The sequence below is a fragment of the Scyliorhinus torazame genome, chromosome 19 (genome assembly GCF_047496885.1).
Source record: "Scyliorhinus torazame isolate Kashiwa2021f chromosome 19, sScyTor2.1, whole genome shotgun sequence".
NCBI lineage: Eukaryota > Metazoa > Chordata > Chondrichthyes > Carcharhiniformes > Scyliorhinidae > Scyliorhinus > Scyliorhinus torazame.
The window spans coordinates 73,109,209-73,121,891 of NC_092725.1; the positions used below are offsets into that span (position 1 = coordinate 73,109,209).

The 12,683-nt window shown below is 49.4% G+C and overlaps 1 long non-coding RNA gene across 1 annotated transcript; it reads right to left on the reverse strand.

The window, feature by feature from the left end:
- Positions 1–735: 735 nt before the first annotated feature.
- Positions 736–11,176, reverse strand: LOC140396220 (uncharacterized). Its single transcript, XR_011936484.1, has 2 exons — positions 11,100–11,176; positions 736–3,375 (listed from the first exon to the last, which is right to left on the reverse strand). It is a non-coding gene; the product is annotated as an uncharacterized lncRNA (long non-coding RNA).
- Positions 11,177–12,683: the final 1,507 nt, after the last annotated feature.

Genomic DNA, 12,683 nt, shown 5'->3' on the forward strand with positions numbered 1-12,683 from the left:
TGGTCCCTGCGCCTTCCCTGCCTGCTGTCCTTGTCCCCGTTTTCTTCCCTCCCCCACGACTGGTATGTCCAGTCCATCAAGGAACCATTTCATCCCAGACTCCCCCATTGGGGGCTCTGAGGTGTACAGCCCTTGGTAAAAGGCCTTGAAGATTTTGTTGATCTTTTCCGGTTCTGTTTCTTATGTGCCTCTAGTATCCCTGATTTGTGCAATTTCTCTGGTGGCTGCCTGCTTTCTCAGCTGGTGTGCCAACAGGCGGCTGGCTTTGTCTCTGTGTTCATATAGGGTCCCACGTTACTGGCGGAGTTGGTGCACTGCTTTCCTGGTGGAGAGCAGATCAAAGTTCCTTTGTAGCTCTTTCCTCTCCGCCAGGAGCTCTATGGTCGGGGCCCCGGAGTATGGAGTCAACCAGCTGCTGCCTAGCCACCCTTTCCGCCCTATCTCTTTGAGCTTTGAAAGCGGTAATTTCCCCTCTTCCGCCTTTAGCGCTTCCCAGAATGTGGAGGGTGACATCTCCCTGTTTTGGTTGTTCTCCGTGTACTCTGCTATGGTCTGTGATATCTTTTTGTTGAAGGCCTTGACTGCTAGTAGGGCAATGTCCAACCGCTGTTGCTAACTTTTGGTTGGTTCAATTGGCTCAGTTTTATAACCTTTGCTCTCGAGTCGCCAGGTATCTTTGATACCGCCACGAGGTTCAAATCCAAGTAATGATCAATAACTCTATACACCGATTAGTAAGATTCAAATCAAAGCACGTTTATTATACACAGCAATCGCTACTCATGCACAAATTCTATGTCTAAGCTACTTCTACAACTAACAGGCCTACACTTAACTTCGGACTGGCCCACCAGGTCAGGGGAACAAATGGCCTTTCTTTCGGGTTCTGAGTCTGCGGGATTCGAAGTTGGTATGGATTGGTAGCTAGGAGCGCATATCTCGTAGCGAGCATTGACTTAAGACTTACGGTCTCTCGGCGGCAGCTGCACCGGTCACGGTCAAGATTGGTTCGCGTTGCTGTGTGACCCGGTCAAGAAGAACGATTTGAACTTGGGGCTTAACTTTTATAGTCCCCAGGGGCTTCCCGCCTTTCGGGGCGGATCCTGTACCTGGTTCTAGGTGATTGGACTTTGTTCCAATCAATTGTTCGATTTCTCCAATACTGGAGCGGTTCCCTGATCGATGGGCGGTCTTGAGGTGTTCGTTAACCTCTTTTGTGTTGGCTCCTGCTGGCGCCGGGGAGCCTGGCTTAGCTTTGTTTGTCCTAAATGTTGCGATTGTTCCCGGGGATCGCTCATTAGTATGTAGATGGCTGCTACATTATTATGCTGCTGGTCGCTGGTATCGATGCTATCTGGGCTTTTGCAGAGTTTAATACACAGTAAACTTGCACCTGCTGGTTTCTCCCTGTGTTGGCTGAATTTCCCTTCAGCCTTTGCTGTTCTCCGTTTTAAAATGGGACTTGGCCAACTCAGGTGGCTACACGCCCTCCTTGTGATCCTAACGCGAAACGTGAAGGATCACATAACCACGTTGTTCTTCATTCCCTGACCCGGCGAGCACTCTTCTATGGCCTCTACACTGACCATAACTATGCAAAAATGTTTTAACTGACAATTCTAAGGGGAGCTATGTCAAACAGTGACATACATTACAAAACAAGAAAATCGGAACCTCTAACTATCCTTAATAAACTGCACTCACTTAAACATTTCATCACACTAACTTCCTAAACCATACAAACAAATTCATAGCAGTATTATACACATTTTCCTGGCTTGGCAGTCAAGCTCAGGATTGTACAATTGCTCTTGATCATTTCTTTATTTACAACAAATCGCAAACAAATGCTCTTTATAAGGGGAAAGTAGTAGCATGGATAGAGGATTGGTTAATTAATAGAAAGCAAAGAGTGGGGATTAATGGGTATTTCTCTGGTTGGCAATCGGTAGCTAGTGGTGTCCCTCAGGGATCAGTGTTGGGCCCACAACTGTTCACAATTTACATAGATGATTTGGAGTTGGGGACCAAGGGCAATGTGTCCAAGTTTGCAGACGACACTAAGATAAGTGGTAAAGCAAAAAGTGCAGAGGATACTGGAAGTCTTCAGAGGGATTTGGATAGGCTAAGTGAATGCGCTAGGGTCTGGCAGATGGAATACAATGTTGACAAATGTGAGGTTACCCGTTTTGGTAGGAATAACAGCAAAAGGGATTATTATTTAAATGATAAAATAGTAAAACATGCTGCTGTGCAGAGAGACCTGGGTGTGCTAGTGCATGAGTCGCAAAAAGTTGGTTTACAGGTGCAACAGGTGATTAAGAAGGCAAATGGAATTTTGTCCTTCATTGCTAGAGGGATGGAGTTTAAGACTAGGGAGGTTCTGCTGCAATTGTAGAAGGTGTTAGTGAGGCCACACCTGGAGTATTGTGTTCAGCTTTGGTCTCCCTACTTGAGAAAGGACGTACTGGCACTGGAGGGTGTGCAGAGGAGATTCACTAGGTTAATCCCAGAGCTGAAGGGGTTGGATTACGAGGAGAGGTTGAGTAGACTGGGACTGTACTCGTTGGAATTTAGAAGGATGAGGGGGGATCTTATAGAAACATATAAGATTATGAAGGGAATAGACAGGATAGATGCGGGCAGGTTGTTTCCACTGGCGGGTGAAAGCAGAACTAGGGGGCATAGCCTCAAAATAAGGGGAAGTAGATTTAGGACTGAGTTTAGGAGAAACCTCTTCACCCAAAGGGTTGTGAATCTATGGAATTCCTTGCCCAGTGAAGCTGTAGAGGCTCCTTCATTAAATGTTTTTAAGATAAAGATAGATAGTTTTTTGAAGAATAAAGGGATTAAGGGTTATGGTGTTCGGGCCGGATAGTGGAGCTGAGTCCACAAAAGATCAGCCATTCATTGAATGGTGGAGCAGGCTCGAGGGGCCAGATGGCCTACTCCTGCTCCTAGTTCTTATGTTCTTATTATAGATCGCAGGGGTCGGGGGTCTGGTCATATCTGAAAATAGGGGATCTGATCCTATATACCGGGGTGCGAGCGTGGTAGGCTCTCCTTCTCCATTTTCTCAGATGGATAGTCTGCACGATGCAGCTGAGTATCGCCAATACCAATACGGATTCTATCACGTAGGACAGGGAGTACCAGGTTATAAACCTGTCACACCAAGATGGTGTGGTGTCGCTTGTGATTGGGCTCTGGGTACTGTGGGGAAGTGAATCATTAACACCTGGGGGGGGTTGAGGTCAGGGGGTTCACGTTCACGCGCAACCAAATGTCCATTATAACGATGAGCAACGCGGAGGATGTCTTCATGGTTCTTCTTCTTTCACTTCTCTTTTCTCTGGTCCTGGAGCTTCTGGAGTTCTGTGGGATCAAGCAAAGTGTCTGTTACTAGCTTGGTTTAATATCTCGTATGATAGCCTGTCTGTCCTATAGTGCCAATTACTCCCTTGATAATTGGTCACCATGTGTGACTCCCTCATTTTTTTTTCAAAAACAGAATTTCAGGACAAGACACACTTACAAATACTGAACCAGTGCGAGCCGTCTTGCAGACTGTGCGGTTTACCATCCAAATGTTTGAGGATGTAAATAGCAGAGGGTTGGCAACCTATGGGTTACCTGAAACAAAACAAAACTTTTTGAACCAAACTTTCCGAAATGAGGTGCGTATGGGCCGCGACGGGTACGATTTGGATGGAGTCCCCGGGTAGGACGGCGACCAATGCTGTGTGTGCTCTACCCGAGCGTAGCTGACCAGAGGGGGGGTTCCCAGGCAGGGCGGGTCCCAATGCCGTTTCTCAACTGCCTGAGCAACCGACAAGAACGGGCAAGAAATATAGTCATCGTGGGGGGTTGCCGTATTGGTTCATCCCTCGAACCAGAAGGGCAGTTATGAACGGGGGTCTGTCGACAGACGAGTTCCTCTGAACTGGCGTCTGGGACATTAGCAAGTCTCTGCGGGCAAGTTCTCAGAGGTTTCGGCCGAAAAGGCGTGGGGCTGTGGAAAAATATTTCCGGTCTGACATACAACATTTAACAGTACAAGTACAAACAACAACAAACATGCTGCAGGTTCCATCAGAAAGGACACCGTTTCTCCCAAGCGGTTCCTTTTAAAACATCATGTGGACACCTCAGTTATCGGTTGCGAACAGGGTCGCAAAGGGGTTCTCGTTTTGGGTGTCAGACTCAAAGTCGTCATCTTCTCCCAGGTGCCAAACTCTCGAGTGTATCAGGGCTGATAGGGCTGCATGGTGTGATTTTGGATCGCTCTCGTCGTTCCGGACGAGTCTGTACGAGTTATCTCGGTGCCAATAGGTGGTGTCTAGTTCTGTGACGGAATCGGGGTCGTCATGGTAGGTCGGTGGTGGGGTTTGTTTAGGAAAGTGATCGTGAAGGGATCACTCGAATCATGGTCAGATTCGTTGGGTGTGGGTCCTATTGCATGGGGATAGTAGGGAGGCGTGCTGTGGCTATCATCCGAGTCACAGTCGCTGTCGCTGCTGCTGCAGTCTGTGGGCGTTACGGGGTGGAGTCTATAGTTCGGGGGTGGAGTCGGGGTTGAGTCCGTGGCTGGGCTGGACGTGTTGGGGGAGGGTAGGGTTACGTTGGCTGTGGGCGGGGCGTGGTTAGACTGTGTTCCATATGCCTTCATCTGGTTGCTATGGAACCACGCAGTCTTTCCATTGGGATACTTTATCCTGTAGACGGAAGGGCTTACTTTGTCCGCAATGGAGTACGGACCCGAGTACTTTGGTGACAGGAATGTGCTGGGGTTGTATACGGAAACTGTATTTCGCAAAAACATCAGCGCAAAAGGGAGGACTGAGTCTCAAGTGGTGTTGTTTTGCTGGACCATTTTTCTGAGGGTGGATTTTAGGGTCCGATTCATGCGCTCCACGATACCACTCGACTGGGGGTGGTATGCAATGTCGAATTTTTGGGTAATGCCAAATATCGTGAGGACGTTCTTCATGACACGTCCCGTAAAATGGGAACCTTGGTCGGATTCAATGCTGCGGGGGAGTCCCCATCTTGTAAAGATGTGGTGAGTTAAAATCTTGGCTGTGGTCTTTGCCGTGTTAGTTCTGGATGGGAATGCTTCCACCCATTTTGTAAACATGTCTATCATAACGAGTACATATTTATAACCATTCCTGCAAGGGGGCAATGGTCCAATATAATCAATCTGGAGGTTAGTCCAGGGGCCGTTAACGGGTCGGGTGTGACTAAGCTGAGCCTTTTTGGCATTTCTGTCCGGATTATTCTGTGCACAGATAAGACAATTCTCAACGTAGTGAGTTACATCGTCTTTTAAACTCAGTCACCAGCAGAGCTGCCTGAGGTGGGCTGTAGTGGGATCGATTCCCTGATGTCCATGACTGTCATGGAACAAACAAATCAGTTGATTCCTGTCCTGTGCAGGAACCACATAAAGGGTGTCTTTTAACACCACACCGTCATGTGTGGTCAGAGCATTTTTAAACCTCTCGTAGGGTGCTGGATAGTTTCCTTTTAAAATCTCCCTGAGATTGCTGTCCTGCTTCTGGGCCTGCATTAAATCCTCGATATTAGTCTGCGAGACCTGAACTGCATTCATTGGTGCGCTTTTGGGGGGTGTCCAAAAATATCCGTGCCTGGAACCTGCATTAGCCAGTGCGTCGGCTTTTACATTTCCAGGGGGGGAGGAACGATGGTAACTACAAACTTTGACTATCCCAAAAGTCCTGTTCCGTGCTCTCTCTAAAATGTGACGGAGCAATGGGGCTGAAGGAAGGGTTTTTCCGTCTGCGGAAACAAATCCTCTTGCTTTCCACAGGGGTAGGAATTCTGTAAGGCTATTGCAGACATAGAGGCTGTCCGAGTATATGTCTGCTGGGCTGGGGAAGGAATCTGGGTGTTCCACTATGTATGCGATGGCCGCAAGTTCTGCTGCCTGCGCGCCGAAGTGTCCTGGAAGTTTTATTCCTATTTCTTTAGGGCGCGTCCTCGACATAAATACCGCATCCTGTTATGCGCTTCCCTTCTAATATTGTGGAAGATCCATCCACATATATCCTTATGGGGTCGCACGTGTCTGTGTGCTGGGGGCTCTGGGTTGAACTACCTATCTTTCTGGGGGGGGGTTTTAGCAATAAAGGGGCCTGTGTTGTGGTGTGGAGAGAAAATTTCACATTCATGGGGGGTTCCAGGGTACTGTAGGTTGTCGGCTAAAAAGGTGTGGGTCTTTGTCCTTTTAACAGTGATGTCCCGTCCCTGCAAAAGAAGGGTCCATCTAGCTGCTCTAATCTGACTAACTGTACCGTCCTTGAGTCGTCCGTCAAGTAAAAGTTGGGTGGGGGGGGTTTTCTGTGAGATTGTGATGGGGTTCAGTCCGGTAATGTACGAAAAATACTGAACCACCCAAAATACTGCGAGCAGGTGCCTCTCACAGGCTGAAAATCCCTGCTTCACAGCATCTAAAACTCTGGAGGCGTAAGCCACGGGCCTTGACTGTTCGTGCCGTTCCTGAAGGAGCACGGCCGAAAGGGTGCGGTCTGTGCTTGCTACCTCTATCGCATAAGGGGAAAGCGGGTCTGGAACTTGTAGTGGGGGGGCTGCTATGAGTGCTTGTTTCAAAGAGTCCACAGCATCCGTATGCTGCGGAAGCCATTCCCAGGGGGCTCCTTTCTTTAAGAGGTCTGAGAGGGGCGCTGCCTTGCTGGTGAAACCGTCAATGTGGTTTCGGCAGTAGCCAACCAGTCCTTAAAACGACCGGAGGGCTGACACGTTCTGGGGAAGGGGCAATTTAACAATCGAGTCAATCCTTTTATGCTCGATCTCGCGTTTACCATGTGTGATAATTGTTCCCAAATATATCACCTTATCTTCCAATATCTGGGCCTTTTTGGGGTTAACTTTACAACCGTTTGAGTGTAAGAGTTCCAGGAGTTCGGACAGAAGCTCGATGTGCTCTTCCTTGGTGTCTGTCTGCAGTAGTAGGTCGTCTACGTACTGGACCAGACATTCGGGGCGAGAAAATTTGGCTAAACCATTCGCCAGCTGTCGGTGGAAAATGGAGGGGGAGTTGTGGAATCCTTGTGGAAGGAATGTCCATGTGTACAGTTGGTTTTTAAAGGTGAAGGCAAATTTGTACTGGCACGCCTTTGCCAATGGAATGGACCAGAATCCAATACTGATATCCAAAACCGTAAAGTATCGGGAATTGAGTCCCTGCTTGAGCATGGTCTCGGGACTTGTGGCTACTGTGGGGGCTGCTGCGGGGGTGATTTTGTTGAGTTCCCGGTCATCGATGGTCAGTCGCCATGATCCATCGGGCTTTCTCACTGGCCAAATCGGGGCATTATTAGTGGAGGTTACTGATCTAAGTACACCCTGCTCTAATAAGCTGTCTATTACCGTTGCGATTTCTCCCTCTGCCTCTTGGGGAAATCCATATTGTTTTTGGGGTCTAGGGTCAGGTCCTGTGATTTGTACTGAACCAGCCATCCGGCCACAGTCATGTTTGTGGGTCGCGAATGCTGTCCTGTTCTTTTGCAGAACTGCCCGAACCTGCTTGTCCGTGCTAATTGCCGTCGGGTTAAACTAAAATTCGCCTACTGCGCTAATTTTGTTGGCGTATTCTCCTATGTTGAGTGTTGCGGAGGCTCTTGCAGATTTTGCCATTTTCCAGACACATTGATTGACTGGATCAAAGGACAGGTTGTGGGAATTCATAAAGTCAATTCCCAAAATGTGTTCCGCTGTGTGGGGTAGATCGACTAAGACTACAGGGTGCTTGGTGGTGATGTTACCGATTTGAATGGGTACAGGGGCTGTGATGTGTCCCTGCTGTGAATGGCCTGTAAAGCCGCTGAGGGTGATGGTGGCTGTAGTGGGCCACTTGTCCTTTTGGCACATGGTGGAGGAATCTATTGTGGTGCGGGACCCTCCTGTGTCCCAGAGAAACTCGATGGGCTGTCCCCATATTTTTGCTGCAACTACCGGTCGTCCGGACCTATCCCAAAGGGTGTTGCAGACCCAACTGGGGGAGCCCGAACACTGTCAGTCCGTTCCGTTCAGGTCCGTCTGATCTGAACGGGTGCTCATATTATGTATGGGCTCTGTCTTATTCTTACTTAGAGTGCCCGTCTGCTGGGCTCTCTGTGACTTTCGTGGGGCATTGTATTCCCTTCCAAAGTGTCCCAACTGTCCACAGTTGTAACACTCCTGCGACTTTTGTAGGGGGCTGTTCTTTCCTTCATTTATCCATGCGGGGTTCTGGTGTGTTTTAACTGCCTGTATGTCTGCTTCTGCCTGCTTTTCTTCGGGATTTTTAACCGCGGGTCTGTTTTGTACAGACTGCTCCCAAGCGCAGGACAATCTTTTTACGGCCCATTTCTCATTATGAGCCTCCTCTGAGGGATCATAATTCGCACAAGCTTTTTGTCCTGTTTCTGTGGCATGGGAGAGAAGGGTGCGGGTCCATTTGGCCATGTTGTCTGGGGACAAATGAGCGCGGTCTAAGTCTCCGAAAACTGCTGCAAAATGGATCCACAGGCGTCCAGCAAACGCTGTGGGGTGCTCGGTTTTCTTTTGCCTGCATTTGTTGAGGCCATCTACGGGCTAGGTTAAGTAGAAATGTAATGCTGCTCTTTTAAAACTTTTGTACAGTACATAAGTTCTTTTTGATATTTACCAGCAGCATAAGAGTAGTTTAGATAGTGTTAGTTAGAGATTCAATTGTGCGGATAAGTTAAATGTTTAATAGTGAAATGTTTTGTAGTGACCCGTTAGAAATTAGTAATTGTGATGTGTTAATAGAATTAGGTAAATGCCCCAAAATATAGGACAGAGTAGTGTAGAACCTGTCCTTGACCAAGGGTGACCGGTACACCAAGGATGATAAGGGATCAACAGAGTGATCCACCACGCTTCGCATTCAGGATCAAGAGGACGGGATGTAGCCTTCTGAGATGGCCACCTGCAAAGGACCATGGGAATTATGGCCAACCCAGGACTCAGACAGATACAGAGCTTCTGTGTATTTGAAACGCAGGTAGCTAGATCGAAACCCCCGCTCATTTGCATTCTAATGGCCCATTTCCACAGAACAATAGGACTGCACTCAAGAAACCGATACAGCCACAGACTGATCGGCGCCACTCCCTTTACTCAGAAAGCCCAACTGCCAAGGTCAATGACCGTTAAGGACCCGCCCAACCACCAAGGCACCCACCCCTTTATTGGCCGAAATCGAAGGCAGTGGTCGAAGCCCTGTGGAATTATTCGGTCCATGATTAAGGACCGCACCAAAGAGCGCGAAACCCTAGAGGGATAAAAGGGAACACAGCCATGTGTTCAGCCTCTTTTGCACCCGGTCTGTGCCAGCCTCCTTTGAAGCTGGCCTGTGCCAGCCCAACTGCAGCATAACGACCAGACAGCCAAGTTCAAGACCACCGATCGCTACCTGACGAATGAGCCCAGCAGAGACAGAGCCACTTCTTCAAACCAGCCACGTGAAATCAAGATAAAGGTCTTATTCACTTGCACAGTGCCGGTCACCTGAAGTTAAGGAGAGGTTATTGTAGTTAATAGGTGTAGTTTAACTTGTAGTACATTGTGCTTGCATGTCGAAGTAACCCCTGTGTGTAAATAAACCATCTTTGAACTTGAACTGACTAACTGGTTGTGTGGTCATTTGGCCGATATACGGGAAAGCCTTGTGGTTCAGTAAGAGAAACAGAAACACCCACAGTATTGGCGACACTGTTGGGACATAACATCATATAGAAAGAGCCTCAGTATCATATTGGCGACTCTAAAGAGCAACATTATTGGTGACGCTCGTGGGATAGTATTCCCTTAAATTGGCAACATTATATCTCCAGGAGTCCACCGCTCCCATCTGTTCCATAAAGTGACCGAGTTCCCTTGCCATGCTTGAAGTTTTCCCCGTTTTGGAGCTTGATCTGTCAGTCGTTGGGTCCTGTACACAGTTAAAGCCCCCCCCCCCCCCCCCCCCAATATGATTAGTCGATGCGTCGCTGTGTCGGGGATTTCTGCCATGGTCTTTTTGATGAAGCTCGTGTCGTCCCAGTTGGGCGTGTACACGTTAACTAGTACTACCGGTGCCCCATCCAGGGCCCCGCTGACCATGACGTACCGTCCTCCTGGGTCCGTAACCATCTTCATCACCCTAAACATCATCTTCTTGCCGATCAGTATTGCCACCCCCCTGACCCTTGTCCCATAGCAGGAATGGTAGATCTGCCCCACCCAACCCTTTCTTACCAGCAGTCGGTCCAGCTCTCTCAGGTGTGTCTCTTGGAGGAAGACTATGGTTGGTTTTCATATTTCTTAGGTGGGTGATGTAGCCACCTGGGTTGGCCACTTTCCGACTTTAAATGGAGATCCGCAAAGAATGCAGGGAAATTCAGTCAAGCCAGGAAAAACTAGCAGGTGCAAAGTCTCCTGTGTATTAGACTTTGCAGAAACCCAGACTGCACTGAAACCAACAGCCATCTGCATATTAATGAGCGATCCCCGGGAACAATTGAAACATTTAAGGTAAATAAGGCCAAGCCAGACTCCTCGGCGCCAGCAGGAGCCAAGACAAAGGAAGGCCAACGGACACTCAGGAACCGCCCAGCGATCAGGGAACGGCTCCAGTATTGGAGAAATCGATGCAAGTGATCGGAACCTAGTCCAATCACTTGGAACCAGAAACGGGGTCCGTCCCGAACGGTACGAAGCCCCTGGGGACTATAAAATAGAGTCCCCAAGTTCAATTCGTCCTTCTTGGCAGGGTCACTCAGCAGCTCGAAACAACCCTTGACAGTGACCTGCCTAGCTGCCGCATCAACCAAATAAGTCTCCAGTCAACGCACACTACGAGATAGGTGCTCCTAGCTACCAGTCCATACCAGCTTTTGAATCCTGCAGACTCAGAATCGAACGAAAGGCCATTTGTTCCCCTGACCTGGTGGGCCAGTTCCAAAGCTAAGTATAGGCCTCTTAGTGTTAGAGATAGTCTAGTAAGTAGAGTTTTATGCATGAGTAGTGATTGACTGTGTATAATAAATGTGTTTTGATTTGAAACTTACTAACTGGTGTATTGAGTTATTGATCAGTACTTGAACTTGAACCTCGTGGTGGTATCATAAAGATATCTGGCGACTCTAGAGCAAAGGTTATAGAAACAGAGCAAATTAAGTAAAGACACAACGGGCAACAAATTAAGAGCCAACCAAAGTTAGCAACAGTGAGGACTCTGGATCTTTTCACTGGGCCGTTGAGTCCCCTTATATTCCAGGTGACTATGCTGGTGGGGGGCTTCTGTCCCCCACTCCTGTGGGATTAACCATACTTACCTGGTGGACGCCCCTGCCCTCCGGGGTTTCCCTCTGTTAGGGGGCCGTCCAGGATGGCCGCTGTCACTGCTCTCTCCATGTGGTCGGGCCCCTGCGCTCCGGGATTTCCCTTTGTCCAGGGGGCATCCGACATGGCCGCCTACTGCGTCTCCGCCACATGGGTAGCCCCCTGCACTCTGGGGTCTCCCTTCGCCCAGAGAACCTACTTGGTGGATGCTTGCAACGATTCCCTGTTCCGAGCCCTTGGTTGTGGCACTTTGTAGCCCTATTGCTATTCCTTTTCTGGCCTTGTTTGTCCCTCCTTCCCTGTGTTCCCCCTCTCCCGGTCCCTCCCTTTCCCCCTCTTTTTCTCCCCTCTCCCGTATACCCCTCCTTTTCCCTCTTTCCCCTGTTCCTATCCCTGTTTGCTCTCTTGTCTCTGTTGAGTGCTCACCCCCCCCTCCCAGCCTGGCGCTGTCCCCCCTGTTGGGGGCGCGCTGCGGCCCTGCTTTGTTGCATGCCTCCGTCGCTAGCTTTCCTGCTAGTGTGGTGGCCATCTTCTCAGGGGTTACTGTCTCGCTTCGCCCTCGCCCGACCTCTACGGTTTTCTGCCCGCTCTTCCCCCGTCCTACCCTGCACTCCTCTCGCTTGCTCTCCCTTCTCCGCTACCCTCGTTCCCTCGTGCTGGGGCCTGGTCTCCCACATGAAGCGGTCCCTCAGGTAGTGGTTTGCTTTTTGTTCAGGGTGCGCTTGCTGTGGCGGGGGGGGCTGGCGTTGCCTCACCACCTCCCCCCATTGGTGTGTTGTTGCCCCTTGCCAGGGGCCCCTTATTTCTACCCTAGCTGCTGGTTTTCCAGCCCATGTTCTTCGACAAACTTATTTGCTTTGGTGGGGGCTGTGAAGAAGTATTCTCTTTCTTGGTATGTGACCCAGAGTGTCGCTGGGTACAGCATACCAAAACGTACATCCTTCTTGTGAAGAGCTGCTTTCGCTCTATTGATTTCGGCCCGTCTCCTGGCGAGGTCTGTCCCAATGTCCTCGTAAACCCTAATGAAGTGTCCTTCCCATTTGCAGGTTCTGTTTTGCCTGGCCCAGCGCAGGATTGTTTCCCTGTCTTTGTACCGGTGCAGTTTAGCTATAACTGTCCTCGGATGATCCCCTGCCTTGGGCTTCAGGCACAGTGACCGGTGTGCTCTGTCTATTTCTGGTGGGTTGGGGAAAGTTTTCCTCCCCACTAAGTTACCCAGCATCTCAGCAACGTATGCCATGGGGTTTCTAACCTCGATCCCCTCTGGAAGGCCCACTATCCTTACATTTTGCCTTCTCGAGCGGTTTTCC